This window comes from Dipteris shenzhenensis, chromosome 32 (assembly GCF_047967505.1).
Source record: "Dipteris shenzhenensis isolate YYH24624 ecotype China chromosome 32, Dip_SZ_1.0, whole genome shotgun sequence".
Taxonomy (NCBI): domain Eukaryota; kingdom Viridiplantae; phylum Streptophyta; class Polypodiopsida; order Gleicheniales; family Dipteridaceae; genus Dipteris; species Dipteris shenzhenensis.
Genome location: NC_141627.1, coordinates 23,253,670 through 23,270,819, shown reverse-complemented (window position 1 = coordinate 23,270,819; position 17,150 = coordinate 23,253,670). Strand labels below are relative to the sequence as shown.

General features: G+C 47.0%; 1 pseudogene; it reads right to left on the bottom strand.

Moving 5' to 3' along the window:
• Window positions 1–13,688: 13,688 nt before the first annotated feature.
• Window positions 13,689–16,626, bottom strand: LOC147880477 (G-type lectin S-receptor-like serine/threonine-protein kinase At2g19130 pseudogene; annotated as a pseudogene).
• Window positions 16,627–17,150: the final 524 nt, after the last annotated feature.

The following is a 17,150-nucleotide window of genomic DNA, read 5'->3' as shown; positions in this document are numbered from 1 at the left end:
TGTGACTCTGCAGTTTGTATCGAAGATTTGGAAGGCAAGCTATATAATGATGCACACGGAAGTGGAAGACATGATTATGAGGACTTCCGTCAAGGGGGTAGTAGTAGGACGCCGCGGATGTTGAAGGGAGACGAAGGGCGAGCGGGAAGAAGGGGGGAAGACGGGAGCGCTAATGGGAAGGGGGGAAGGCACGCTATAGAAGACATGTGACGCAGATTGATCATCGAGGAGTACTACTGAAGGCAATACCATCGAAACGTCTGATTCCTTAGGATATAGAGACTCAGAACGAATATTGGACTCTGCAGAAACTTTTCTATCGACTGAATCTTCCCCGTCATAACCTCCTGCTGAATCGACTCCTTCGTCTCGCGGACTTTGTTGTGTGCTTTTATGCTCATGGGAAAGAAGAGCTTCGACGGATAACAAAAAGGGGAGGGGAGAGACGAGAGTAGCTCCCCCGACTGGAACAATTACAGCATGTAAGGGTCCAAAAAAATTGTCGGATAATCTCTGTCCCAATTGTTCACTGCCTTGCTATTAACTCTGAGATGATCAAAAGGTGCAACGAAGACTCGACCCTCTACAGAACTGCTTAGCTTTGCATATGCTTATGTCTCGTCATATGAATCTTCTATTAAAACAATGGTGGCTCTTAGCCTTTCGATAGATTACCGCTAATACGGTGGGAGGACCCTGTCCTGAAGATTCTGATTATAGAGATGTCATTGCTTCCTTCAGTACACAGGACTCCTATGAACTTAACGATGGCTCTGTGCTGAGGATCGGGTCCTAACAGACCCCGTGTCGCCTCTCATGTCGACATTAAGTTGTTTGTTTCAATGGAAATCATCGTACAAAATTCACTTTTAATAGCCCAACTGGCTTTAAAATTCTCTTTCACCACTACACTAGAAGGCAATGCACACATGCTTGACGACGGAAAGGCTGCCCACGTTGATCTAGGAACTGAGCCTCCGAGAGATAGATATCAGCACACGGACGATGTCTGACGTTGGATTGTGTGTACCTGTTGTGCTAGAATTTATCATCTTTAGGAAATTGCACATATGCTAACCAACATATCCAAACATGCAAAACACGAGGAATGCATATTGACTAATCATATTTGTTTTTCAGATTCCAACATTCCAGCAAAGAAATAGGCGACTTCTCGTCGAGCTGTGGATGTCACAAAGGACACTCCACATAAGTAGAATGTACGGTCATTTCAATTCTGAAATGTTTCTGCACCGTCTGTTGCTCTGGCCGCATTAATGCGCTACACATCCAACACTGGAGGTGACTATTCGAAACGGGGGGATGGCACGTTCCCCTATGATATATAATTTTTGGAGAGACATGTGCTAGCTCTCCACCATACATTACGTATGGTTTTTTTTTTTTTTTACTCCTCATCTTCAGCATGCACACTTCTTTGCACATTCTGTTTCCGCAAGGGAACATTACATTTGCTTGGTTCGACCAACATACTAATCATGTCTACAACACTTCTGTTTTCGAGATGTTTGCAGCCTCCAAACGAGTGTCTTCTCCTAAAGGTACGCACAACAAAATGTATTTGCTTGTTTCAAGTTATTTTATCAATTCTTTCACCTTGTAAAGATAGATGTTCAGTCCATTTTGGTTTTCCTGTTGCGTTTAGACAAAACCACGTGAGCGAAATTATAGCAAAGTTTCGGATGTTTTTTATTATTAATTCTTGTAGGTGTTTAAACTCGAACATAAGACATCGATTCATGTCACGATGTAGAAATGACCACCGGAAACTCCTTCGAACATGACCATTCGTCAACGCTCAAAGCAGCCAGAGGTCAAGCTATTCAACTTGATATAACATCAAGAAAGATGTCCTTGAGGCCAGCTACGTCATCGTGGTTAACCATCGCAGATAGATACAAGCAATGGGTTAGTAATTGCGCAGCTATTTTCTCTAGCCTTCAAATCTGTGGTGTCTGTGGCATAACCACGCTACTGTTTGCAAACCAAAGGATCGTTTCTTCGCAAGGCATAGGGATCTCAAGCCACAGCGCCGCACTCGGAAACATGATACTTTTGGATGCCTGCGAGAATATGGGCATGCAAGTGACTTACTGGAAATGCCAAAGCTGCACACGAGATGCCCAGCGGAGCAGATACATTGTGCGGTTGATGCCACAGTACTCTCGGTAGTTGCTTAAAACAAACCACCTCCACACGCAACTGCTAAGCATCACAGATGTATCCATTTTAGTTACCACGACTGCAAATGCGATTGCTCGTGGCACACTCGATCGAAGGTCACTTCTAGACAATCCTTTGATATCTTGGCGAAACGTCCCACTAAGCTCGGCTCAAGAAATCGTGACGAATGAGCTATCAGGTGTGCTCGCATACAACATCGAGAACAATCCAATATTGTGCAAGTACAATTCTTTAGCAGAGCGTGCGGACATCAAGATGGGTATGTGCATCTTGAGTCCTCAAACCATTGCAGGTATCTTGGAACTACACGATGAGACAGCTCCCTTCGAGTTAATGTCAATAGCGAAATCTCAGCCTGAGCTCCTGCTTTTGCAAAACATGGTGGACCCCGCGAACCGTCGCGCCTTTGATGCAAGGGACAAGCATGAGTTTGCCTCCATACAGCTACGGGGTACAGAAATGCTTTCAGAGAGGGTCGCTTCATTCCACATCGACAGAGTAGCAGCAGCTGGCAGTGCGTGCGTTGACATAACCATGGAGTCAGCAGTGTTCTCATTCCTGTTCCCTTTTGGACGGGGCTACTATGATGGCTGCATACAGTTCAGCAACTATGTGAAAATGAGAATATGCACCTTATTCTCTATCTACACGCTCTACAAGCCGTACCTGTTGATCATGTTCCAATTAAAACAGGCAGTGATGATTGCCAATTCAAGCAACTCTACATGCTTGCAACGAGACATCGACCAATATAGGAAATCCAACCCTGCCACGACCGATGAAGACGCAATGAGACACGTGCTTCGCTACAGCATGCCATCAACAATGCCGGGGTCCCCATCGTGGCATCGACGGCAACTGAAGGACCTCATAACGATGGTCGATGCTTGGGGCCTCCCAGATTTCTTTCTGACATTCACTGCAGACGAGGTCACCGATACACGGTGGCAAGAAATTAATGTGATCGAGAGCATCGCAACGCATTATAATGCGCAATTCACTTGGAAGGACTGTCCTGTTGAATGCGTGGCACTTTTCCATGCATGCTTCCACATGTTCATGCGCAAGCATTTGCTTTCATCCGACGGTCTACTTGGCCGAATACAACACCATGTTGTTCGTTATGAGATACAAAACAGGGGCTCCCTACACGCCCATGTCATATTGTGGGTCCACCATGATGACCGTCAGCGAATTGCAAATGAGATTGCAGCTTACGTCCCCAGGGACGAGGCCCTGGATCCTCGAAACACAAGGCTGCGAGAACTAGTTCTCAGGAAGCAATTGCACGTATGCAGGAAAGCGTGCTACGTCGGACCGTCACACCACAGTTGCAAGCACGGCTTCCCTTTCGCAACACAGCCAGAATATGAACCCATCCTCGACCCTCTGACGCAATGTTGGTTGTATTACCGGCCGGGACATGAGCACCGAAACGTCGTCCCTTACCACCCTTCCGTGTTACTGTTGTGGGGTGCGCACATGAACATACAGCGGGTGACAAACTCTTCAATCTCTCACTACCTCCTCAAGTACGCGATGAAATCTGAACCAATGGGCAAACTGAACATCCGTTCAGAAGACGCCTCACGTTTGGGGTTGCAACATCTCGACGAAGTAAAGCTGAAACTCATCGCTGCGAGACTCCTATCAAAACCAACCTCTCCAACAGAGGCCGCGCTAAACTGCATGCAGATACCAATAATCACAAGGAGCGAGACCGTTCACTATGTCGACTCCTCGCCACCATCTCTAAGACAACGCATCGTCTCGCGTAACAACGTCACCCTGCACCCGGTCGACATATACTGCGGGAGACAGAGCGTCATCGAGGAGAGCACGTTCTACGATTACCATAGGCAATATGTGATACGAAAGCCCAAGGAAACACAATGTGGAACGGTCGGTCTTGACCTCTTCGGCAACAGGATCGCAAAATGTGAGCGAGTAGTCAGATTCACTGACTACCACCCTGGACATCAACCAGAGGGGTACTTCTACAACGTGCTCTTGCGAAAACTCAGCTTCAGGAATGAAACGGAGCTCATATCACCTGCCAACACAGCTGGATCCTACTTTGTCGAATGCCAAATGCGCGGCCTCATATTGAGCAACGAGGACCTCGAGATGTATGTGACCGAATACACGCAAAGGAACTTGCTAGCGACTGACCACACGGACCAGTTGATGAATATGATATTGCAAAAGGTTGCGATCATCCGAGACTGCCCGATGGAAGCGCCTAACATCGACCATCAAACCGTCGAAGGGCCAACACGTGCGAGGATGTTGCAAAAAATGGCCGAGTTTCGCACCGTCGCCAATGCCGCATTGACAGTAGAACAACAAAGAGTCTTCGAAAGCCTGGCTTCAACAAGCTCGGGGCTGCACGTTGTCTGTGGAACACCAGGTAGCGGCAAAAGCTTCTTCATACGGTACTATGTTTCGCATCTGGTAGCGCAAAACAAAACGGCAATACTCTGTGCATCAACAGGGGCGGCTGTGACGCGGCTGAGCGGGATTGCAACCACTGTACACTACCAATTCAAGATCCCGGTGTGCAGCAGTCAGTACCCACTGAACATCCATGAGACGGATGAGCGACACCTCGCAATCAAGGAAGCCAACGCGATCATCATTGACGAGATGTCCCTGCTAACAAGGATGACTTTCGATCTCGTGGTAAGACAAATCGTCAATGTCACTAATGGCACATTGCATGAGCCATTCAGACACAAAATGCTGATAATTTTTGGTGACCTGGCGCAATTACCACCAGTCTGCAAACACCGCGAGGATCTCTGCGAGCCGTGCCACATCACGTCCTCCGCGCACTGGCCTGCAGCGAAAATGTACCACATGCAATTCTCGGTGCGACATGCACGAGACATGCCGTTCCTGGCATTCTTGCATACCATAAGACTCAGGACGCCCACAACTGACGAGATTTTCGACTGTTTGGGGCAGTGCATTGTCGACAAGGAAGGTGCATGCCACTTCATCGATGCCGAAACAACCATCATTTGCACACACAGAGTCGATGTCGCTACCTTCAACGATGAGCTTGTGGAGAAATTCAACACTCCCGAGACGATTGTGCATGTTCAAATACACAGTAACGCCGCGAGCGAACCAGCTCTCAAAGAATGGTTGGAGGACAAAAGCTTCAACGAGATAGGAAAAATTTGCGTGGGGGCGAAGGCAATGATAACGGAAAACATCGACCTCGCAATAGGTGCCGCAAATGGAGCAATGTGCAAAATCAAGAGCATCAATGCAACTAGCAGGGGGGAAATCAACGGTATCACTGTCGTCGTGGACACAACGGCGGCCGTGCTCACATTACGACGCTCGAAGCATCAGCGAAAGGCAATAAATGGAAAATGGTTCCACAAGTCCACATTTCCACTGACCCTAGCATACGCTATCATGGGACACAAATCCCAAGGCGCAACCATATCCAACAAAGCGCTGCTCATATTCCGAGGAGTGTTTGCCCCTGGCCTGGCATACGTGATGTTGTCCAGAGTGACTGAGAGAACGAGGCTGCGCATACTACATTGCCCACATCCAGACATATTCAGACCAATTCCACGAGAGTTCTCACAGCCGACAACACAACCACGCGCATAAAGGTATTCACTACTACTGATTGAAAAAGGCAGAGGCAAGTCATGAATATGTTGCGTCAAACATGCGTGCAAGGAAAATGGTTTTAATATCTCGTCTGTTGTCGAGAACAGGTGCAGAGAATCATAAAGCTCGGGACATTGCAGCATAAGACATGGAGCAGACAAGGTAAATTCCACCAGCATGAAAGAATCTTTTTTTCTTGAAGATTTAAAAAGACGGCTCATTTGAAAAGACGGTGTACTAAGTCATGCCTGCAAGCAACTATTTGCGCTATACAAAAGCAACGCGAAGGCAACAAAACCTCCACCAGCAAAGAGGAGGTCCTTCCTAACCACAAAGCAATTCCGACTAGCAAACAATGCAGGAGAACGTCCGGGAGCTTACATCAACGGCTTCAACACGTATGCGGAACTACGCGACTTCATTGACAACTGCAATAGGCGTTTGCCAGCTAAAAGAGAGCCGGGAAGCTTGAGATTCGCAAATGGTGCGTAATGCTTTCGAAAATTAAAAAAAACCGCAACAGTTGAGAAACAGAATTAACGAGTTGCAAGAACAACAAACTCATCCTGGATTGCACTTCTCCTGCAGGACTCCTCAAAGAGATCCTTGTCGAGCTTGACATTGAGTTCGATGAGACCGATAGGATGATGGAAAGTCTGGAGGGGCAAAAGCTACTAGACACGAAGACGAAAGGGATCACAGCGTATGCGTGCGAGCTGCTGCATTATGGGTACAACGTATCCTTGGAGTTGCTGAGGGACACGACGCGCGATCAAGCAACGGCTATACTCGAACAATTCATGGAATAATTTGGAGGGACGCACGACGCGACGCACTCGGTGACGACAATAGAGAAGCTTACGTATATTTTCGACAGGGACTTATACGAGGAGCGCTTCGGTATTGGAAACGATCCTTTCACGACAACAGAGAAAAACCAGGGCAAGTAAATAAATGCATTCTATTATGGACGTCAAACGGAAAAAAAAAGACCGAAAACCTCGATGACTAACGTAATTGTCAATGTTTACGCAGGTACGACATTGAAAGACGCGAGCCTCGAGATGAAGGAGGAGCCTCCACTGAAGCGCCCGCACAAGGGAATCGTGCGAGCCTCGTCGTCTACTGCATCACGTGCAAGCCCAACAACAGAAAGTACATAGGGAGCACGACAGACCTGCCGCGGAGGATCAAACAGCACAATAAAAAACCACCGGCGAAAATGAAAGAGGACTTGCAACGTTACAGGCCCTTCGAAGAAAATTTCGAAATCAAAGTTTTGGAAACAACAGACACCGTAGACAAAGCACGAACTTTAGAAGCAGTACTACATAAGGAGCCACAACACAGTAGGTCCATTAGGTTACAACACACTCGAGGGCCATCCGGGCAGAGCGCGGAAGTACTATTTCCTAAAGCGTAGGAACATAATTTGACCCAAAAAATAAACATTTGTGCCTTCAAAAAAAGGGATCCAATGAAGTTGCAAATGGTGCTGGAACTTTTGTCGTACATGCAATGCAGCTTTGGGTTTGGATTTTTCCTGTCACAGTTGCACGCTTCTGGCTCAATTTCGTTTTGATTTATTATTTATACATTTCTGAAATACATCTCCTCGTCGTTCGCTCGAAGTGGAATGACAATAGATTTGCTTACAATGCAAAGAATAGGAATTTGTCTTTCTCCGAAAAAAAGAAAAACTACGTTTTACTGTCGACATGAACAACATCTCTAAAAAAGGTTGCATGCAATTGAACATCAATCTTCTGCATCATTTCTGACAACGTGACTCATGTGAACCTCAACAAGATAGCAAAAGAGAGAAGTATTCATCAAGAGCCCAGCTGGCCAAGCAATCTAGTTCTGTTCTTGAGTGTTCATTGAGAGACTTTGAATTCTACTGAGAGAGAGTGAGAGTATTCATTAGTCTTCCAGAGAGAGATCTTTGAGAGAATTCCGTCATTGAGAGAGGTATTTGTCTTGAGAGCTTTGTGAGAGTGAGAGAGGTATTTGTCTTGAGAGCTTTGTGAGAGTTTTGAGAGAAAGAGAAACCTGCGTTTTTCTTCTAAAAAATAGAGAGAGAAAGAACTTGAGCGTCCTTCAGCTATTCTGCAAAACGAGCTTGAACTCAAGCCAACAAGCACCTACAACAATGACCCCACAGCCATCTCTCTAGCTTTAGCAAGCTTCAGAGACGACCATACGGCTAGCCAACTAGTAGCTTCTAATGACTGCGACTTCCTATATGGCTTATTATCTAGAATAGAAGGGACTGCAGACTAGCAGTTGTGCAGTAACGACGAGTGACAACCTCCGGGACTGCAACGGCTGATCGACGGCCTAGCTCCAGCTTAAGCCAGTCTCCAACAATGGAAGGTCGGACCACATCCCGCATCTCCTAAGCCTAGCCTCCATCGTTCACAACAAGGCGGCTCCAACGCTCCTCCTACACGGACTGCAACTCAGGCCAGTCAACAAAGGCGATCTCTTGGCACCCGACTCTGCATAACCACCGGCTGACCAACGGGCGCACCCAACTAGCCACAAACGATCCATTAGCTACACAATGGGACTTCCTTAAGCCCACGCAGCTCCATCGACCTTCTGCCAGCGCCTTTTGTCTGAAACGAGCCAACGCCCTAGGCCTAGCTCAAACGACCTTCGTCCTACATGCACAGCGCCTTCACCTCTGGCCACAGATGACTCAACAGCTTAACAACATCCACGCGGCAAATAACGACTCACTCTCGACGGGTGAAATCCGACAAGGTGATGGAATCTAAAAGATTCCGTTAGTTTCTACGTTGATACCATCAACTAGCAAGGCAACACGTGTCCAACCCGATCAAAATCAGCCACGTGGCACCGTATCCATGCTGCCATGTCATCAGTGGTGGTTGGTCAAGTGCCACATCATCTTATCCTGCCAACTCAACACCGATTGCAACGTCATCCAGATCCACGTCAGTAGGGCCACCTCACCTTGACACCTCAGCTGACACCTGGCATCCATGCCATCACTGCTAAGTCAACAACCACATCATCAAAGTTAACCAATCAACTGCCACCTCATCAGTGCATAGTCAGTTGCCACCTCATCATCTGCCACATGGCATTGACCCCTACAGGCACACTGGCCCTCGGTAAGCACACTGTGCACATTACATGTGACCACACCTACCACCTTAACACAATGCTCCACTGGCATGCCCCTTGCTAAGCACAGCTACGACATCATCACTACATGTGAACACAGTGGCCACGTCATCATTTTGCACCCTTTTGCCCCTCCACCTAGATCAAGCGATATCTCTTGATCCAAGAATAATTTGAGGGGACTCCAAAAAGGAAAAACGCTCGATTTTTTGTGCTCTATGCGCTCACCAATAAAGGTCTAGGGACACTTTCCCATCATTGCAAGAATACAACACATTTTTTATGAAAATCCATAGCGGAGTTGATGACTTGGCATGCTACACATCGGTCCACTGATGACACATTGGGGATTCCTACAGATTATGCTACTTGGAAGCACATAGACATTCAGTGGTCAGACTCTTTGCGAGGGAGCCCCACAACTTACATCTTGGGCTCGCCATGGACGACGTGAATCCTTTCGGGTTACACTCGACATCTTGGTCGACATGGCCTATAGTCTTGGTGAATTACAATATCCCTGGCATGGATAACAACAAAGAAGGGACACCTCATGCTTGTACTGCTTGTGCCAAGGAAGTACAAGGCCAAAAATATGGACGTGTACATGGCACCTTTGATCGAGAAGTTACAGATCTTATGGAGAGGAGTACGGGTCTTTGATATTTCCAGAGCTCCTAGACACACCAATGACATTTTGGTAGGGGGAATCTTGATGTGGACCATGCATGACTACCTAGGATATGGAGTGCATAGGTACGTGGTTGTGTCTTTACATGTATAATGATACTTTTATGACTCTCTTTCTAGCGCATGTCTTATACTACCACATTCATGCAGGCATGCGAGACTTGCAAACAATAAGTGGGTACCATGCTTGTCTTGTTTGTAGGAAGGCTTTGAGTGCGCTTGCATGACACTTCAAACATATGAGGAAAATGGTTTATGAAGGTCATGCTCGATACCTTCTGCTGGACCATCTCACGCATGGAGGCCATCTTGATCCATCACCACCATATTTGAAGGCAAGTGACTGGATTTAGGCTTGGAGAGCGAATGGAGAGGAGCCTCCTCCTCGTATGAAGAGGCTATCCATCTTTCACGAGCTTCCTTATTGGGGTCAGTTACAAATCATTCATCTCTTGGATCCCATGCATATCTTCAAGAATGTGGGGGCTACTATTTGAGCACACTTGGTTGGTGACAAAGACTCGAGAGGATTGCGAGAAGACTTGCGCGCTATGAATATGATGCCTCATTTGTGGCCCCAAGTGTGTGTTCGTAAAGTTGTCCTGCCAAAAGCAACATGGATCCTCTCCAAGAGAGAGGAGGCAACGGTCAAGGAAGACATTGCCTCTTTTTGAACACCGACAGGGTACATGGATTGCTTTAAAGGAGCATTTTCAAAGAACAATATGCTTAGTGGGCTTAAGTCCCATGATTGGCACAAGGTCTTATAGGTATTCTAAGCTGTAGGATTATCCTTACTGATAATTGTGATGCGTTAGTGTAATCATGATTATGTTATATTATTGACATGACCTCTTTGTTGCTTGGATAGTTCATCCTCCCAATTACAGTGAAAGGGTGCTTACAAGAAGATGTTAGAAATGCTATATTCAAGGTCAGTGGTATTGTGAGGTATGCTTACTATCAACTCACATTGATTGCATTTTCTTCAATTTAAGTTGAATAATCTGTAGACTAATTATGAATCTTACATGGGCACATGAAATAGGTGGATATCTCAAAAAGAGATCTCCATATCGAGCATCGAGAAGGCTAGGGTGGACTCCATCGAAGCCGTATGCTTGCTTGAGAAGCACTTTCCCTCGAGCATTATGACAACTCAAGTGCATTTGCTTGTGCACATAGTTGATGAGGTGGCCATTGTAGGTACTGTTCATAGTCGGTGGCTGAATCTTACCTGTGACTAGGTGCCTTAACTCTACCATATGCACATAGGCCCTGAGGGTCATCCTCATTTTGGCCATTTTTTGTAATGGGTCTTCTTTTTGGGTTGACCCCCCTCTTTTAATGAAAGTCGGCTCTTTTCATGCAAAAGAACAAAAAGATAAAGCATTCATAGGGGATGCAAGGGTTAAGGTCCAAGAAAGGGCCTCTATTATGAATTTCAAACATGGCATCTGAGGATGAGCTCCATATGCAAGCAATAGGCATGGGGGTAGATTCATGAAAACAATTTCTCTCACAAAGGTTGAAAATTCTAAGGATTTAATTGAGTTAGAGCTACTTTTTAAGACAAAACTCAAGTTTTATTTTCATCTATGGGTTCGACTAGTGCAGCAATGCATGATTGAGACATTGAGACATTGAGCTTCTCAAACCTTCAATTGAAGGACAACATAAGGTGGAGAGCACATTGAAAGAGTAGAAACAACTATAAGTTTAGAGAAAATAGTACCACCTACAACAAAATGGGGGAGGGAAGGAGCATAGCTCATGGTTCTTGTCAAAAAAATCCATGAGCATGCAAAATCCAAGAATGTTATTAAAGAGAAGGTTGGATATATCAATACCTTTGATGTTAGTACGAGACTTTGATGTTGGAACCATACATTATTAAAAGGGGTACCTTTTATTCTAGTACGAGACTTTGATGGTGGTACCAAACATTATTAAAGAGAAGGGGTACCTTTGACGCTAGTACGAGACTTTCCATTGATTGTTAATGGAATGACTCTTGCACCAATAAGGATGTTAGTTACTTATTTGTGATCGATTTCCACTGATACTTCTGTTTATTGGATTTCTAAGCAAGGAGCTCCAAGTGCTTCACCAGTGTTAATGGTGAAAAAGGGATGGCATTATGCATCTATGCCTACTACTACTATAGACTTAATGATTGGATATCACCAAGTACATATTAGGGTAGAAGATGTGCCCAAACCAACGTTTCAAACACATGTTAGGCATTACAAGTTTCTATGATGCCATTTGGTCAAGTAATGAAGTACCGATATTGATGATACTTAAGAATCAACAATAGTACCTTGAGGCCTAGAGAAACTTGTGGTGGTATATCTAGAGCCTTCTTGAACACCTGAGGGGGAAGGTGGGGAACCACAAGGGCATGACGGGCATGACAATGTCTTTAGTATGGAGTCTTAATTGTGAGACAATAAAAGATGGTTGTATTAGATAATGGTCTATTGTCAAATGTAAATGGGTAAGGGCCCAAGGGGTACTACCTAGAGCTCAACACTACTAAGGTATGCAAGGGATGTGGTCCAAGAGGGGGACACTTATATGGAGAAAAAAAACATAATATGGCATCCATGTATGAGTTCCACATTTCAATACTCTATAGACATGCAGGAGGAGTCTAAGGGAACCTGAAAGTGGAAAGAGAGCATGTGTATGAGGCATCTTTTGTGAAAAATGGGCTTATCAACTACCTCAAACATAACATCTTAATCTTTAATAAGGGTTTAATATCATCAATAAGGAAACAACTCTATCTTACATGACCTACCCCTTTATTAGCCTCCTCTAGTAACGAGATTTGTCACTGAGTTAGGGGGTCTCTCCATCAAGTAGCATGAATGTAGTTAATTTCGAAGTTAGTGCTAAGTTTTATGGAATTGCTATTAGAAAGGGTCATGGTTGGGTTGCAAGGGTGACAAGCTAATACAAAAGATAGGGTTCAAAACGAGGAATCATATGCGCCTAAAGCACATGCAAAAGGAATATGGTAAGAGATACATCATAGAATTTGACCAGACAAACATTCAAACATAGGAGTGTGTAAAGGATTAGAATTGCATAATTTCCCTTTTAAATTGTTAACCATGGGCTTAGAACACTTCCTATGGAGAGTATGGAAACGGCTCATGTCTTTAAAAACGAAGCAATGGGCACATACTCCTTCCTTTTTTCACTTTATCTCTATAGAGGTTGAATGGAACTTTGGATCAGTAGTATGTCTAGCAAGAAAATAGAAGGTGTGAGTGTAAGAGGGGACTTGCAAAGAGTTACCCCAAGAGCTTGTGAGGGTGAGGAGGGGGGGAGAGAGAGAGGTCATGAAGGATGCGGCTACAAGAATGCACGCATTGGTTCTTCCTTAAGGAGTGCTCCAACACTTAGCTTTACAAAACTGCACCCAAATTAAGGGATCTTCTAATAATTAAAGTCACGTGATTTTTAACTTAGAGACTTCAACAAATTTCATGATTGTTTGTTGGGGCGAAATAGCCGACTTTTAATATTAAAATAAAGGGGGGGACCCCAAAAGACCCCATACAAAAAGTGGTCAAATGTGAGGGCCTACCCTAAGTATCCTAAATACAAAACAAAGGGAAGAGGGGCGAGCGGCAAAGGGGGGGAATCAACCTAGGAAAGCCCAAGCTAATTTCATCAAGCACTTCGCAACCAAGGAGTCAAACTTGAACACAATTTTTTTTCAAGGCAAAAAATTTAATGTTAAGAACAAGGAGATGTATCCACTTTTCAACCTTGGGTTGTTTTCCCCTTCATGTGTAGGCACAATGTCTAAATTTATATAGAGTATGATGCACATTCTTATGTAAACATTACAATGTATAAGGCATATGTATGCTCCCTTTTTGCTACATTATATAATAGCAAAATAAGCCATGTGTATATAAGGCATATGTATGCTCCTTTTTTGCTACATTATATAATAGCAAAACAAGCCATGTGTACAGATGTGCTGACTAATTTGGAAAAAACAAGGTAATTATGAATGACAAACTCTAGCAATCCATGGTGCTCACAGAAGATGAAGGGTACTTGAGGTCGGAAAAGATAGGTGAGGTGGAGTTTGTTGGCAATTGGTCTTCTTCTAATACAAGAACAAGAAGAGACTCAGGTATGGGAGGAGGGGCAACCTCCACAGAACCCTCAAGGATGTGGACGACACGACGCATGGTGGGGCGCACACTCTCATGGTCTTGGATGCACCAAACAGCTGCAAAAGCAACGCGACGGACTTGCTCATTATCAACGACACCATGAAGGCGAGGATCGATGAGGTTTTGGACTAGGTCCTTGCCCTCAGAGATACAGAGGGCAGCCCAAATGGGAAAGAAGCGACGTCGAGGATCGACGATGAGGGTGGGTTGTGAGGCAGGAGTAGCAGCATTCTGGTTGATACTGTGGTCGAGGTTACGATGACCCGAGATGAGCTCGAGGAGGGTCATGCCGAAGCTGTACACATCGGCCTTGGCGGTGATGGGCAAGCCGGCGATCCACTCGGGGGCGAGGTAGCCACGGGTGCCGCGGAGGGTGGTGAGGACACGACTAAATTCCCGACCGACGAGCGTGGCGAGGCCGAAGTCGGCGACGCGGGGGACGAAGTCGGAGTCGAGGAGGATGTTTTCGGGTTTGATGTCACAATGGATGATGCAATGGCGACAGCCATCGTGGAGGTAAGCGATGCCGCGGGCGGTGCCGAGGGCGATGCGGAAGCGGGTAGGCCAATCGAGGGGGGACAAGTGCGAGGAGGAGGGGGAGAGGAAGGAGTCGAGGGAGCCATGGGGCATGTAGTCGAAGACGAGGAGGCGGTGGGATTTCTCAGAGCAGAAGCCTCTGAGGCGGACAAGATTAACGTGCTGTATGCTTCCAATGGTGCTTACTTCCATCCTGAACTGTTTCTCCCCTTGAAGTTGACCTTGCGGGAACAGCTGCTTCACAGCTATAGGAATGGCTGAGCTGCTATTGTCGCCGCCTCTTGGCGCTAAACTCCCCTTGAACACCGCCCCAAATCCGCCGCTTCCCAGCCGCTCTGCGAAATTGGACGTCGCCGCTTGTAGCTGCGCGTAGGAGAACCACTCTATCATCTCCGCCCCTGCCGCCATCCCCGCCGCCGCTAGACTGGCGGCGCGCCGCTGCCGGAGAGTGTATACGCCGGCGGAGACCGCCAAAACTAGCAGCAGCGCCACGGCGGAGTAGATCGCCGCCGCCGCCGCCCGGGTGTAGAGGCGCCGCCCATTATTATTACCACCCGACACCGCCACCCTCATGTACACGCTGCCCTCGATCCCCCCCCCAGCTCGCCCGTTCAGCAGCGCACCCCCCAGTAGCTCGCAGCTCCCATTGAAACTGTACGCCGCACAGTCGCACCTCCCCAAGCACTCCTCCTCGCACCCCCAGCTGTCTACCCCCGCCACCTCCCGCTTCCATCCGGCGTCGAACGACGTATTCAACAAAACGTTGAACCCATCACCGCTGCTGCGACTGCTGCTGCTGCTGCTGCTGTTGGCCTTGCAGCTCCTCCCCCCCTTCAACTTGCACCCGCTCGACCACGTCCCCGTTCCCCACTCCGCCTCCTCCGCTGGCTCAAAGCCCCCCGGACAGCTGCAAAACGGGTTCACATTCTCGCTGCACACCCCGTTCTGCCCGCACAGTCCATACACCACGCATGGATCGTGTGGCTGGAACCAGAACGCATCCCACCCGCTCGGAATCCACACCTCGTGCTTGATCTCTCCGTCTGTGTCTATCACGAACCTTGCCACCACCTTGCCCATGTCCGACGGGAGGATCGACCACCAGAAGCCAGTCTCGTCGAAAAAGAAGGAGAAGTGCGAGTTGTTGGACATCTCGGGAACTGCAGCGAAAGCGTGGCCGTTCCATATCCCCGTCGTCCAGTACTGCTTGCTATTCTCCCACAAAGTCACGAACTCCATGCTCGGAAGCATCTGCAATGAATAACGACCCTCTGCTGGGTCGCTCGCCGATCGCCACGAGACAAGCTTCTTGCCCAGCCCGATCTTCATGTTGGGCAACCAAGTGTTCACAGGATGATCAAAACTCTCCCACACAACGGTGCTCATATTTGAGCCAATTAACACGATATTCCCATTTTCTTTGAACACTCCCCCAGACACATTCCTGCCCTTCGTTCCGCTCGACCATGCAACTCTTCCACTGAAGTCCCGTAATTGCAGTTCGCCGTCTGCGGAGCAGCCGTATGACGCATTACCGGAAACTGGATGATTCCGATTGGCAACCCAGACAACCGTTTGAGGTCGGAACTGAGTGTACCAGACCCCTAAGTAGACGAGGTTAGAGCCGGGCGGTGAGAACAAGCCAGCCTGAAAAGTGCCGTTTTGGGATAGAACAGTTTCAGTCCCCTTAAAGACAGAGTCCAAGGAAAACTGAAAAGAAGCAGAGGAAGAATTCGCAGCGTTACAGCTCTGAAGCGTGTTTGAGATGATGAAGCAAACGAAGGTAATAAGCAGTATGAAAACAGTGAAGCTGCCCGGTCGAATGTCGGCCAAATACATCGTGCCGGGATCATGCAGTAACCAGTTCCTTCAACGTGGTGCAAAACAGAGAACACTATTAGCTGCAAAAACTCGAGGGCCTCACGTATTGTGCTTGTCTAGATATCGTCCCTTCCACTGCGCTCACGGATCATCCTTCTTCAATGATCGCTCTCAGTAGCTTCCCAAAATAAAAGTTAGCTAGAAAAGAAGTTTCAGGTTTGCACTCCCTGGACTAGCCGGCTACCGAAGCCTCCATCCCTGCCCAATAAGAAGTTTCTCCATATGATCCTTTTAGGAGCTGGCAGTCTGTAGTCGGGACTCGGGACTGATAGGCAAATCGACGGAGAGGCGTGCTAAACTCCAAGTCTCACCAACTTCCAAGTCACGTATGACGTGGTTCACTTTGGACAAACATAGTATATGTTATCATGTGAGCATTCAATGCTTATGTTTTGGAGATCGGGCGACGGGAGTGTCCTGGCCCGTCGGAAAGGAAGATTTAGGAATTATAGCACTCAAGAGTACTGTGACCAAACTCCCGAGGTGATTTGGCGTAAACTTCCGTCTGTCTGTTGTGAAACTCGTGACTCATGTGGACGGTGGGGTTGGTAATGGCCGAACAATGAGTCACTGCTTGTTGATTGGTTGCAATCAATGCTTCCAGCGACCTCTAGTAACTGAAAATAACTAAAGGCATCCAAGGCCACGTGAAGTTTGAATGGTCACGAAGGTCTCCGCAAAACTTGCTTGCTTTTAGAAATCGCCCCTTGTCTGCCTTCACTTTCATGCCTTTCGAATCTCGATAGCTTTGGGCTCACAGATCGTCCCTTCGTGGTCTCAACGCTTCGGAATAGTTGCGTCAAGCTACAAAGGCTCCTTTGTTTGCATTCCCGGGGGCGG